The sequence below is a fragment of the Schistocerca americana genome, chromosome X (genome assembly GCF_021461395.2).
Source record: "Schistocerca americana isolate TAMUIC-IGC-003095 chromosome X, iqSchAmer2.1, whole genome shotgun sequence".
In the NCBI taxonomy this organism is placed as follows: Eukaryota; Metazoa; Arthropoda; class Insecta; order Orthoptera; family Acrididae; genus Schistocerca; species Schistocerca americana.
In genome coordinates, this window is record NC_060130.1 from 248205727 (window position 1) to 248219244 (window position 13518).

Here is a 13518-nt window from a genome sequence, read left to right on the forward strand (position 1 = left end):
TTGAGTTTATGTCATTAACATACGTATATTGCACGGTATCAAGCTCATAATTGCTCATAAATTAAGAAAAATATTGGCTCCCCACGAAATGCCAGATGTAAAATCATCATCGTGTAAAAAGATCACTAAATAATAGTCGGAGCACGTCATATTTAGCAAAAAAGGTTTTAACTGGTATATAAAATATCTTTAAATAATATCATTAAATAATAGTGCGAGCACATCATACTTAGCAAAAACAGGTTTACTTGGTATACCAAAGATCTTTAAATAATAGTGGGAGCACATCATATTTAGTAAAAACAGGTTTACTTGGTATATAATATATATATATATATATATATATATATATATATATATATTATATACCAAGACCTTGAAGATCTTTTATATACCAAGTAAACCTGTTTTTACTAAATATGACGTCGTAACGGATGTACGATACGTGAATGCCGTCCTCCGACCGATAGTGCAATCGTATCGGCAGCATATTTGCGAGGTATTCGTCTTCATGGACGCCAATTCGCGCCCCCATCGTGCACATCTTGTGAATGACCTCCTTCAGGATAACGACATCGCTCGACTAGAGTGGCCAGCATCTTCTCCAGACATGAACCCTATCGAACATGCCTGGAACAGATTGAGAAGGGCTGCTTATGGACGACGTGACCCACCAACCACTCTGAGGGATCTATGCCGAATCTCCGCTGAGGAGTGGGACAACCGGGACCAACAGTGCCTTGATGAACTTGTGGATAGTATGCCACGACGAGTACAAAATGGTTCAAATGGCTCTGAGCACTATGGGACTTAACTTCTGAGGTCATCAGTCCCCTAGAACTTAGAACTACTTAAACCTAACTAACCTGAGGACATCACACACATCCATGCCCGAGGCAGGATTCGAACCTGCGACCGTAGCGGTCGCGCGGTTCCAGACTGTAGCGCCTAGAACCGCTCGGCCACTCTGGCCGGCACGACGAGTACAGGCATGCGTCAGTGCAAGAGGACGTGCTACTGGGCATTAGAGGTACCGATGTGTTTAGCAATCTGGACTACCATCTCTGAAGGTATCGCTGTATGGTCGTACAACGTGCAGTTTCATGAGCAATATAAAGGGCGGAAATGATGTTTGTGTTGATCTCTATTACAATTTTCTGTACAGGTTCCGGAACTCTCGGAACCGAGGTGATGCAAAACTTTTTCTGATGTGTGTATATGATTGGGATATTTCCTTTAGCTCTTTTCATTTATGATGTTCGTATACACAAATATATTATCGTTTTCGTAAGACGTCCATATGGCTCTCCAATTAATATGACCATGCCATACATTGAGCCACGTGCACATAGAAAATCAACTTAACTAATCAGTTTTAGAAGCAGATAATACAAGAAGATACTAGCATCATGTACGCTGACGTCAACAGAGAAGAAGAGTTCCTGTGAAACTTATGAGTCACTTGCTTGTATAATTGGCTTTCACAGTCGATGTTCTAAGTATATGACCCAAAGGTTGCCATTCGTGCAATGATAATGCGTTTGCTGGCTTTATTGTGCAACACGTAATAAACTGAAAAGATTTGAACTAGTGTGATGGCGAAATTTCGAAGTCTCCATTGTTTTATGCACGTGCCTCGGAGTTCCACTGCAAAGCGAACTTTAAACATAGTTCGTTGGAATACGTAACTCTTAACACGTGTAAATATTTAAATAAAAATCAGAGGAGTGAAAAACAAGCTCGTAAGAAACCCAAATTACACGAATACTGGATGTATATTTTTCTGAAAAGTAATACAAAACCTCATATTTCACCTAAAATTGCGGAGTGCCTTTCAATGCATCACGTGACTTGACATGACCATAAATTTACAAAAGATAAGGAAAATCAACCTATATACAGATTAATGCTCATAATACAAGGTGTGATCAAAACTTTTCCGTTTGAGGGCGTTCATGTAGCGTATATGCAACGTAGCGCGACTCCGATGCGGATGTATAAGCACCGACACGTAGGCAAGGGATTAGTGTAGCGTTTTTGTATTTCCGACGTGCGTGAGGTAAACGCGGAAACGGGAACTATGGCGAAGTTATTCCTGAATGCGTCCAGCCAGTGCCAACGTGCTGTTATTCTTTTCTTGGCTACCTGGTAGACATTCATCGGAGAATGAAGAGTGTGTATGTGGCAGCATGTCATACTGATTCTGGACTGTACGGCGTTTGAATGGAAACTTTTTGATCGCCCCTTATATTATGTAACGAGTGGAAAAGCGATGGGATAAGCAACTTGCAACCCCTGATGACTGAACGGAAATTGGACATTGATTCCCACATGTCGTAACAAAACTGTGATTTCGAACAAAGAAAAAATCTGCCCACATAGAATGCAACAGGAAACTATCTGGCACAAATAAATCTGATGGGGCGCCCAGTACAATTACGCGAATGCTGAGCAAGCAAGTAATTATGTCATCACAATCCAGAAGAGTGTCGCTTCAAGTGCCCAATTTTTTATCACAAGACAAAGCTTTACACTAAACCGAGCAGCACAACTTAATGGCACGAAGCGGAAGGACAGAATGGCTTCACGGAAGCAAAGGGAAGAGCAGACTGTGTTGCTGTGGCCACTGCCCATGCAGCCCTCGCTAATCGATTCTACCCGCCAAGCAGTTCTATTGGCCGACTCACCTCAAAGTTTAGGTGATTTGCCTAAGACATGCCTACAGTTCCCAATCAAAGATAAACTACTATAGCAGACGTATAAATGGCCGTAAGTTCTTTGAGGCACACGAGTGCTAATCGATGTGCACATGAATAAATAACAGAAGCCGGCCGATGTGGCCGAGCGGTTCTAGGCGCTTCAGTCTGGAACCGCGCGGCCGCTACGGTCGCAGGTTCCAATCCTGCCTCGGGCGTGGATGTGTGTGATGTCCTTAGGTTAGTTAGGTTTAAGTAGTTCTAAGTTTTAGGGGACTAATGACCTCAGATGTTAAGTCCCATAGTGCTCAGAGCCATTTGAACCATTTGAAATAACAGAAGTAATCTGCCGCAGACGACTGTGGAAGATCCTTATCCGTAAACATGATGTATCTCTTAGGATTACCTACCGCTAGGACACCCCTTCGCGTTTGCACGCTCTACAGTGTCGTTGTGACAAGTACAGAAAATAGACTCTTAACTAACATACTGCATCCTGTCAGGCTCACTGCTAGGAGTTCCGTTTGGTGTCCTTCAGCGTATTAACTCACATTAAGTGTTTGAGCCTCAGTAATTTCGACACTCTACACTCTATAGTACCGTTGGATGACATTTATCGGTATATTCTCCTATCCATACCGGTAATTGGTTCCTTAGGACGTCCCCTATTGTGTTCGAAGTTTGCCAGTAACGTTTGGTTACATGCTGTGTGGTTCGGAAATCGATAACGTGGTGGACTCTAAACATCAGAAATAAAGGAGGCTGAGGGGAATATTCCAAGCACATATTATTAAAAGATACAGCACAACGCCCAAAAGGCCCGTCTTGAAAGGTATATCACACAAAAATTTTTCTAAGTTAATGTATGTTTTTTATGAGTTTTCACCTTCATTTCCAACAGTTCAAAGTGATCGGTTGTATCCACGTGAAGGAATACGCAAAACTTCACCACATGTGCAGTCATTGATAGAGAGCACAACATAGTATTCAACAGTTGGTGATTAAAATAAGTAGCTGACGCCATAGACATATCAGAAGAACAGGGAGAACTAGTAACAAAAAACAAAAAATATTGAGAAAGGTGGGTGTCCACTTATGTTCAACGATAGTAAATTTACAATACAGAGACAATAATAATTTATAAAGTTAGTAAGTAGAACTTAGCACAATAGCAAACTGCATATGTGGGACGCAGGTGCATAACATGTTCAAAAAATGTTCAAATGTGTGTGAAATCTTATGGGACTTAACTGCTAAGGTCATCAGTCCCTAAGCTTACACACTACTTAACCTAAATTATCCTAAGGACAAACACACACACCCATGGCCGAGGGAGGACTCGAACCTCCGCCCGGACCAGCCGCACAGTTCATGACTGCAGCGCCTAAGACCGCTCGGCTAATCCCGCGCGGCGCATAACGTGTAAAGGCACTATATGCATGGTAAGTACGCTGAAAATATCCGAGATTCTCGCTTTAAAATGAACCTTCGTCTGCATAACGCGTCGTGATTACTAAATGCAAATTTAAGTGACTAGCTGCGGAAGCTTTTTTTTTTTTTTTTTTTTTTTTTTTTTTAATGGTATAACATACTGTCACGAACTCTGACTCTATAGATACGGTTACGTCTAAATAATTTGCTGTCTTTTCAAGTTACAAAGTTAGATTTCTCAAGCGTAGACATAAAAATGCATCCGGAGACGCACAAGAAAATGCCCGTGGGATTTTTAGCTTTTATTGAAGGCACTTCGTTGCAGCTTGCCTCGTCTAAAACTTGCATGCTGTGTTAATGATAGGACAAATATTATTTCTATTGGATATGCTGTGGATCGCGTGTGAATTTTAAGTATTGTAAATAGTAATAATAATAATAATAATAATAATAATGGTAATAATAGTAATAATTTTCATTAAAAGAAACTACTTGGTAACTACTAAAATTATGAAAGGCCTGCAGACTTCATAATAAAAACTTTACCTGGTACGATTCATATACAAATTAATATTGCAGTATTATCACACACTGTCCACCGCTGGGTCAAATGGAGAAATAATGAACCAAGGAAACCGATGAATGCAGATTCAAGGGATTCACACGTGATATATCTTTCGCCATGGCAGGGTGGCTGTTATACACAACCGGGCGACTTAGTTTCAAATGACGCAAGTATAGTTTGCGGATAGTCAATGAAGAATTAGTGAAGTACCTCCCATTTTCCGTAATAATAGTAGCTCTACACAAACATAGTACTGGGACTTAATTCCGTACACTTTTCAGCTTATAGCATACTTTAAAAACGCTGAATAATTCGTATATACATTTCAGCAGTTATCTATTTTTTGACAAGTATACAGATACCGTCTATTAGGCTTCTAAAACCATCACACACTCTCCAAATGAGGCTTTACCAGTTCTCATTCACGACTGATTTTTTAAAAATAAGGACAATTAGGGTGTCACATCGCATAGGCAACGAGGCCATTAAAACGGAGTAAGAGGTCGGACTGGGGAAGGAAGCTGACCATGCCTTTCAAAAGTACCTTCTCAGCAATAGTGTTAAACATTTTAGAAAAATCGCAGAAACCTGAAATCCGGACGACCGGGAGTGGATTTTAATCACTGCCCTCACGAATAAAAATCGAGTTCCATACCAGTGGGCCACTTCACTCGTCTTGGAGTGACTAAGACACTAACCTCACGTTAGGTAGGACGGCATTCAAAGCCCCGTCCGGCTACGTCAGCGTAGGTATTCTGCGACATATTTTGACTAATTGTTTCAGACAGGCCCAGCCGATTTCCAGTCCCACCCATTTCCCACACATGTCGTTTTTGAGCTCTGTCGCTAATGACACTTACGTCATCGCAACATTAAAACCAAGTCTTTTATCTTTTTTTTATTTCTAATCCATCTTAGCTGTTTGGAAATCTTTATGTACAAAAGCTGACCATGCCTTTCAAAGGCACCTTCTAAGCAATAGTCTTAAGCGTTTTAGAGAAATGAGGGAATTTACAGCCCATGTCCATCCATTTCAGATACATGAAGTGAGAGTTTTAATATGTAGTTAACATAATAGTGTGTAACAGAGTAATGTGGAGTTACTGCTTAGCTTCCACACATGAAATGTCATGAAAATGAAAATAGGTGGACTTATCTTTGGAAACAGACTATATTTGGCCAGTATGTTAGAGTACTTTTCGCAGATGACGGCGACAGAATTTTAAAATTCCATATTCCATATTTCTCCAACTCTAGGGACTTTCGTTAGCTTTCTCAAAGATGAGTACACTGACGCTAACTGAGTATAATAGCGATCTGAGTGCTGGAGTAGCGTATGGAACAGCTTAGAACTGATGGCAGTGCACTCATTCGTTACAGAGATCAGAGCCATAAAACTCTACGCAGGACATCCGTTAACGAAAGATATGACTTCTTTCTAATACTGGTCATTCGTTGTTTAGATCGCGGAGTTGACGGTGATGTACCTTTAGTTCTACACATGAATTTTTTGAGTAATTGTGTATGGATGCGTGGGGGAATGGGGACCTGTGAGTGTGCGGATCATTTTACTGGAATTGTTGTACAATGTCCCACCTACACAAAAAATCAGTGCAAAATATCAGTTGCATTCTGTTTCAAACGGTTCACACGCAACAGAAATATCCGTTTTCGCATTTAGTATCAGTCTGCAGTCAATAAATGCGGCACCTGTCTTTCCAAAACATTCTCATAGCTAATTCCTGATGTAAAAAGTACCTAACTTTTCCTGTGATACGCTTACAGTGTCAGCTACTTTACGCATATTTAACCGCCGATATTACAACGTGATCATACTCATTTTCTCCGTGTTTTTTGATGTCGGGACGTTCTTCACGTGAGAAGTGCGGTCACAACTGAATTCAGCACCCCATTTCTAGGCTATTGAAAGTGAAGGAGCAAACTCCTAATAAAACTTCACCACATTTCATTGATAGACCGTCCAAAACAACGAGTTTTTTAAGGGAAACATAAGAAAACTAAAGGTCAACGTAGCGTCAGTAGTAGGCCAAAGAGAGCGTCACGACACTCTGCATTGTTGCCAAATTTATTCAAGATGGTGAATCCAAGATGGCGGTGATAGATGCAGCAACGCCTCGATGACGTCACGGTGCGAAGTTCAAATTTTGGTGGGCAGATAGGTCAATTGGGCTTCCTCCACTAACCTGAGAAAATGGGGGGAAAAAAAGGCCACTTGGGTTACCTCCACTAACCTAAGTCATCTGACCGCCATCTCTTCCTTGGAACTGGTGGGAAAAGGACTCAGCCTGTGCTGGGCTGCTGGAAAGGATGGATGTAAGTCTTTATTTTGTATCCAGTTTTTATTTAAACATTTTGAGCCAGTAGCTCCATCCAGTGTGTTCACCATAAAGTCCGGAGTCCAACTGACTTAGTACACAGTACCGCCACCAGAGGGCGCTGTCGTTCCTTATGTGGTATAATCCAAATGGCGATCTGTGGTCCCGCATCTCGTGGTCGTGCGGTAGCGTTCTCGCTTCCCACGCCCGGGTTCCCGGGTTCGATTCCCGGCGGGGTCAGGGATTTTCTCTGCCTCGTGATGGGTGGGTGTTGTGTGCTGCCCTTAGGTTAGATAGGTTTAAGTAGTTTTAAGTTCTAGGGGACTGATGACCATCGATGTTAAGTCCCATAGTGCTCAGAGCCGAGCAGAGCGATCTGTGGAGAAACGAGTGTACATTATTTATTTTCAAACAATTTATTTAGGAACAGATTCACATAGTTTATCTATTACTCTGACACAAAACACTTGCTCTGACGTGCTTGGGGCCACAATGCACAGTCTACAAACTTACAAACAACTCGTAAATTACCGAAATAATGCAGTACACCGATGTAGAGACAAGCAAACAACTTGTAAATTGTCAAAATAATGCATGTAAAAGGCTTTGCAAACACGCTCACAATACCTAAACAGCCAAAAATAATGCAGTGCACAAACACTCAGTACACATAAAAAACGCTTTCGAACTATTATCAACTGCGGCATATCAGCGATCTCTTCCATTCAAAGGTCCCAACACGTGCTCATGCCGACGCTACCGCCTCTGGACGCGAGCCACCGCTGGGGAGAGAGACGCAATGGCGCTAGCCATTGCTCTCAGGCCGCTGCCACTTACAGCCAGAAGGTGATGGTCGCATCTATTTTCGGGTATACAGTTAGAATTCTTTGAGTGTCATACTGCAGTCACATAATGAGATTTTCACTCTGCAGCGGAGTGTGCGCTGATATGAAACTTCCTGGCAGATTAAAACTGTGTGCCCGACCGAGACTCGAACTCGGGACCTTTGCCTTTCGCGGGCAAGTGCTCTACCAACTGAGCTACCGAAGCACGACTCACGCCCGGTACCCACAGCTTTACTTCTGCCAGTACCTCGTCTCCTACCTTCCAAACTTTACAGAAGCTCTCCTGGAAACATCCCCCAGGCTGTGGCTAAGCCATGTCTCCGCAATATCCTTTCTTTCAGGAGTGCTAGTTCTGCATGGTTCGCAGGAGAGCTTCTGTAAAGTTTGGAAGGTAGGAGACGAGGTACTGGCAGAAGTAAAGCTGTGGGTACCGGGCGTGAGTCGTGCTTCGGTAGCTCAGTTGGTAGAGCACTTGCCCGCGAAAGGCAAAGGTCCCGAGTTCGAGTCTCGGTCAGGCACACAGTTTTAATCTGCCAGGAAGTTGCAGTCACATGTCTATGTAACGCCGAATGCATTCCTCCTGATGGTCCTAACGTGGCACACCGTCCATCATATGTTACCCTTCCCGGAAATCGTTAAGTCCTGCTTTCAACAAATATCTCCTAAACGCAAACATTCTCTCCACTATGTAGACTCTCCTACGTCCCAGCACAAAGGATGTCTTGCGAATGAATGGAGCTCTCTGATCAGCTCTTACTGAATTTACCTGCCAAATCACTGATGCTGCTGGTGTGGAAGCACTTTCTTCGTTTTTCTTTCCGCAAGTGAGACACTCAGCGGCAAAACTGTTTCGTACAGATCGCCATATTGCACTGACTGCAGAGGATCCACACTCGAATGCTAACTCGAATCTACTGCAGTTCCTGGGAGCAATTTGTGACACATGCATATACACAGACATACAGAAAACAGAGCAAATGTACTGCAAATTTAGAATATGTGGGTGGAAGCCACAGGATGCAATCGATATATAAATGATATGCCCTCTAGTATTACAGGTAACTCTAAAATATTTATTTTTGCTGATGACACTACTTTGGTGGTAAAGGATGTTGTGTGCAACATTGGCTCAGTTTCAAATAGTCCAGTTCATGACCTAAGTTCATGGGCTGTAGGAAATAGACTAACGCTAAATCACAGTAAGACTCAGTTTTTGCAGTTTATAACACACAGTTCAACATAACCTGAAGTTTTAGTTTCACAGAATTGGCATACGATTGTGGAAACTCAACAGTTCAAATTTCTAGGTGTTCAGATAGATAGTAAGCTGTCATGGAAAGCCCACGTTCAGGATCTTGCTCAAAGACTTAATGCTGCCATTTTTACTATTCGAATGCTATCTGAAGTGAATGATTGTTCAACACTAAAATTAGTCTACTTCGCTTATTTTCATTCGCTTATGTCGTATGGTGTTATATTTTGGGGTAACTCTTCCCATTGTAAAAGGATATTTTTGGCTCAGAAATGGGTGGGTCGAGCAATAACTAGTGTAAATTCACAAACCTCTTGTTGACCAGTGTTCACAAGTGTGGGTATTTTGACATTGACCTCTCAATATATATATATATATATATATATATATATATATATATATATATATATATATATATCCCTTACTGTCATTTCTTGTTAACAATATTAGCTTGTTCCAAAGAATAAGCAGCTTTTACTCAGGTAGTACTAGGCAGAAATCAAACTTGCATATGGATCGGACTTCCTTAATTCTTGTGCAGAAAGGTGTGCAGTATACTGCTGCATCCATTTTCAATAAGCTACCACTCGAACTCAAGACTCTTAGCAGTGATCCGGGCGCTTTCAAGTCGAAACTGAAGAGTTTCCTCGTGGGTCAAAGAAATGGTTCAAATGGCTCTGAGCACTATGGGACTCAACAACTGAGGTCATCAGTCCCCTAGAACTTAGAACTACTTAAACCTAACTAACCCAAGGACATCACACACATCCATGCCTGACGCAGGATTGGAACCTGCGACCGTAGCAGTCACGCGGTTCCGGACTGAAGCGCCTAGAACCGCTCGGTCACGGCGGCCGGCCTCGTGGGTCACCCCTTCTATTCTGTCGAGGAGTTCCTTGAAAAATTAAGCTGATTCTTGTTGTATTGTTGATTGCGTTTACTTAAACTTATCGACTGACTTTTTTCGGGTTCATAAGCATTAATTTTTATCTGTTATTACTTTTATGTTGTAATTTCATGTGTTGACACGTTCCATGACCTTAGAGATTTGCTCCTCAATTTGGTCCTCCAGAACACGACATTGAAATTAAATAAATAAAAAAATAAATACAGTGCTATTCTACGCCACCCGATCAGAAAAACAGCGCATTTTCGCTAGGCAGCTGTACTACATTTCCAAGCAATTTTAGAACACGGAACGAGAGGTTATGTTTGATCGCATAGGTAGAACTGACATAAAATCGATATAATTGCGAATAATGACGGAAAAATGCGTATAAATTGAGTGAATATACACAAAAATGTGGGGAAATAGAGGAAGTACATGCGCGTCTTCAGGTTGACGCAGAACAATTTGTACATGGGAACAAGTACCTGATAGCCAGAGGAATCCGAGAAGACATCGGCATGGAAGCGAAGTGAACCAGGGAAACAATCACATTTTTTTCCGTCGAGGCAGCATTCTACTGCTTGTCTATTGAGGTAACAGTGATACACGCGAGATGACTACTGCATTTGACGCTTTTCAGAAAAACAAAGAGCCATCTGCCTCTAAAGTTACATGCATCTGCATTAAAGAATAACAGAGGGTGCACAGAGTGATCGATTGAGATGTAGCTGTAACGAGGTACGATTTAGTAGCAGACTGATGATACATTATAGAGAGGGAGACGTCGCTGCAGGTCATTTGACCATTTTTTCCGCTTTTCTGCCACGATGCATCAGTTGCGTGACATAGCCTGCGTTCAAATCGTATACAAACACGTGTTCTGTATGTCACTTAGAGCACTGTCTACTTGCGATCGTTAACAGCAAACCTCTCGGTCATCAGAGGACTTCCATCTTATGTGTGATGAAACGTGACCATCCTGTTTCGATACATTCCTCTAAATGGACGAAGATTTATGCGATGTACTCCATTCCCCTGTAGCATCTTGGATATAAAATCGTGACTTCAGTTTCATAACTAAGATGATGCTAAGCAAAAACAATGTTTCAAACAATGACACAGGCCAAAGGGAGCGCCTCTTCCTACTTACAGTATAGTTTGTGGGATACGGTCATCCTCCTACAGTATAGGCGATGCAACTTTACCCTGGTCTGTGCAATGGATCAATACCTGTATATTTAATAGAACCGTCACATGTGCTCAATGCCGGCATGCAGACGGTATTTGTTTTCCGTATATGGGAGGAGAGAGATGCAGTAAAAATCGTATGGAGTTATCTATGGGATGAAGTTAGTGGAGCTTTTATAGTTCGTTATTTTTCTCTGTTGGATGGTACAGAATAACGATGATAGCATGTTGGGGTGATAGATGTGAAAGGACCCTGAGGGGACACACCACAATACATTAGCAAAATCCTCGTCCTTCTCCCAGCTCCTGTACTGTTTTTTATACTACCTTGTTCTGCATTTCGTTTGGCACTGACCGTACATTGTTGGCAGAGCTATGACAACTTGTTCGCATTTCCACCGAATGGTCATAACATGGTACTGTCGCGCTAACTCAGATCACTCTGTTTTCACACAGGTTGCAGAAGGTGGTGGATATAGCACTCTCCGACTTCTGCTCAGTTCCGACTTAAATTGGAACAATCACATGCGCAAAGCTGCAGAAATGGCAGGAGTTGCAAGACGCGTAGGGACTACCTAAAATTTTGCTGTAGCAGATAGGTTCGAAAAAAGTGACTCGTTTCGAGATATGAGAGTGCCAGAAATATGATTCACTAGTGGCTGTAATCATTAAAGGACTTCTCCATCAGATACTATGCAGCTATATGGTAGAATGGAAAGATTTGATTCGAAATAATAGACATCATTTCTACAGGAAAGCGTAGAAGTAGAGATCTGAAAAGCTAGCGTACATTTCTTATGACCTCAATCAGCACACCATCTGCTGTTTGTGAACCTTTTTAATCAACCATCGCCTATAACCCAGTCAATATATCACCGAACCTCTGATGTCGCATCAAGACAGAATGCATTACAAAAATTGGAGAGATATCTAGCGGTGTCGTGAAAGAGTTGCAAATACTGGTTTCATACGACATTCATCAGCCGATTCACTTTCAAAATACAGTAATTTCATTACAAAGTTGCACTGTCGGCGACGTCTAACTGCACTGTTGGGCTGATAATATACACTCTGGCGATCACCGTCGTTGTGTCACGGTATTTGTCTACAAAAAACGCTTCATTCGGAGGCAGTTCCATAGCTCGATTTATAAAGCCAGTATAGCTTTTAACATGGATACTTGTGTGCACCTGTAAAACCAAGACTGCCTCGGGCTAGTAGCATACATCGTTGCAGGCGTGATTTTTAACATCTGGCGGTTCGTAAGACGATTACGCCTCTCTTCCTAAGACACAGTGGTACCACTTGCAAGAAAAACTCATGAGACATGTCCACCTATCGCTGATTTTTGGTCAGTATTATTTCGTATCGCCAGCAGTCAGTTACTGGCGAAGTATTGTACTCAGTAGTAGGGCATGCGTGTTAATTTCGCCTTCAGCATCAGGCTTGTAACGTATGTGTTTGTGTTCAGACATGTACAAAGGAAATAACTATGTCCAGTCGTAATGAAGATATGGGTTAGACGTGAAATATTGTGATAGCAAAGGGAAGAGTATTTCAAGCCATAAGAATGGTACAGAAATTTCTGTTTCCAGAGCCACAGCCGTCAGCAGGGTGTATTTCCGATACTTCGCTCATTGTCGAAAGACCAAATGTTCAAATGTGTCTGAAATCGTATGGGACTTAACTGCTAAGGTCATCAGTCCCTAAGCTTACACACTACTTAAGACAAACACACACACCCATGCCCGAGGGAGGACTCGAACCTCCGCCGGGACCTTGCCGCACAGTCCATGACTGCAGCGCCCGAGACCGCTCGGCTAATCCCGCACGGCAACTGAGACCGCAATCGTAATATTTAATTATAAGTATAGGAATCAAATATGCATGTGGCCAGTTTCCTAGGACGATTCTATCAAGGGGTGTGTGGCGTGCTGCCTGTGGCAGGAATGATTCATGTTTGCTGATAATGGCAGGACCGTCCGAATGGAGAGGCCTGTTGGGATGCAGTAATGTTTCTGACTTAACCGTGTCGTCCTCTAGACGGCCGAATAGCGAACTAATACTTAATACGTGTTGGATAGCTTTTATGATCGCGTGGAAATTCGAGAAGATTCAATATGAACGTGTGTTTGCGCTGGACCATTATTCCCTCCCGTGTAAATTGTCCGATTGACTGCTTTTTCACATTTCCCATCTTTATTTGGTTGAGCGAACATCGATTGTAGTGTGTGCATCTAGCTGGTGAAAGACTGGTGGAAGACACAATTGCTGGTTCTCTAGACACGACAAACACGTTAGCTAACTTTCTAAATT